Genomic DNA, 1,970 nt, shown 5'->3' with positions numbered 1-1,970 from the left:
AATATCCCTAAAAAAAGCTTTAAACTGCTTGATTTTCGCTATTTGCGATGCCACTGTCTATTTCCCTGTGACGTCACAAAGCGATTCCAATATAAACAATGACGAATAGCATGTCCACATCTGACCTGGGATCAGTTATTATGGCCATGTCTACATCTGACCACACCTGACCTGGGATCAATTATTGTGGCTTTGTCCAAATCTGACCTGGGATCAGTTATTGTGGCCTTGTCCACATCTGACCTGGGATCAGTTATTATGGGCAGGTGCATATCTGACCTAAGATCAGTTATTATGGGCATGTGCACATCTGACCTGGGATCAGTTATTATGGGCATGTCCACATCTGACCAGGGATCAGTTATTACGGCCATGTCCACATCTGACCACACCGGACCTGGAATCAGTTATTGTGGCCTTGTCCAAATCTGACCTGGGATCAGTTATTATGGCCATGTCCACATCTGACCTGGGATCAGTTATTATGGCCATGTCCACATATCAGTTAGTGGGGACGGCGTGGCGCAGTGGGAGAGTGGCCGTGCGCAACCCGAGGGGCCCTGGTTCAAATCCCACCTAGTACCAACCTCGTCATGTCCGTTGTGTCCTGAGCAAGACACTTCACCCTTGCTCCTGATGGGTGCTGGTTAGCGCCTTGCATGGCAGGTCCCTCCATCAGTGTGTGAATGTGTGTGTGAATGGGTAAATGTGGAAGGAGTGTCAAAGCGCTTTGAGTACCTTGAAGGTAGAAAAGCGCTATACAAGTACAACCCATTCATTTATTTATTTTATTTATTATGGCCATGTCCACATCTGACCCGGGATCAGTTATTATGGCCATGTCCACATCTGACCACACCGGACCTGGGATCAGTTATTGTGGCCATGTCCACATACCTGCCCACACCTGACTTGGGATCAGTTATTATGGCCATGTCCACATACCTGCCCACATCTGACCTGGGATCAGTTATTATGGCCATGTCCACATCTGACCACACCGGACCTGTAATCAGTTATTGTGGCCTTGTCCAAATCTGACCTGGGATCAGTTATTATGGCCATGTCCACATCTGACCTGGGATTAGTACATCTGACCTGGGATCAGTTATCGTGGCCTTGTCCAAATCTGACCTAAAATCAATTATTATGGCCATGTTCACATCTGACCTGGGATTAGTACATCTGACCTGGGATCAGTTATTGTGGCCTTGTCCAAATCTGACCTGGGATCGGTTATTATGGCCATGTCCACATCTGACCACACCGGACCTGGAATCAGTTATCGTGGCCTTGTCCAAATCTGACCTGGGATCAGTTATTATGGCCATGTCCACATACCTGCCCACACCTGACCTGGGATTAGTTATTATGGCCATGTCCACATCTGACCTGGGATCAGTATATCTGACCTGGGATCAGGTTATTGTGGCCTTGTCCAAATCTGACCTGAAATCAGTTATTATGGGCAGGTGCGTATCTGACCTGAAATCAGTTATTATGGGCAGGTGCATATCTGACCTGGGATCAGTTATTATGGCCATGTCCACATACCTGCCCACACCTGACCTGGGATGATTTATTATGGCCATGTCCATATCTGACCTGGGATCAGTATATCTGACCTGGGATCAGTTATCGTGGCCTTGTCCAAATCTGACCTGAAATCAGTTATTATGGGCAGGTGCATATCTGACCTTTGACCAGTTATTATGGCCATGTCCACATCTGACCTGGGATCAGTTATTATGGCCATGTCCACATCTGACCTGGGATCATTATATCTGACCTGGGATCATTTTTTATGGGCAGGTGCATATCTAACCTTATATCAGTTATTATGGGCAGGTACATATCTGACCTGGGATCAGTATTTTGGGCAGGTGCGAAAGGTTCCATGCACTGTGCCTGTGGCGTGAGCTCTGTATGACCCAGGTGGTAACAGCCAATCAGCGCGTAGTTGTGATAGA

Source organism: Nerophis ophidion, linkage group LG22, assembly GCF_033978795.1.
Source record: "Nerophis ophidion isolate RoL-2023_Sa linkage group LG22, RoL_Noph_v1.0, whole genome shotgun sequence".
NCBI lineage: Eukaryota > Metazoa > Chordata > Actinopteri > Syngnathiformes > Syngnathidae > Nerophis > Nerophis ophidion.
Note: the sequence above shows the minus strand (reverse complement) of the source record.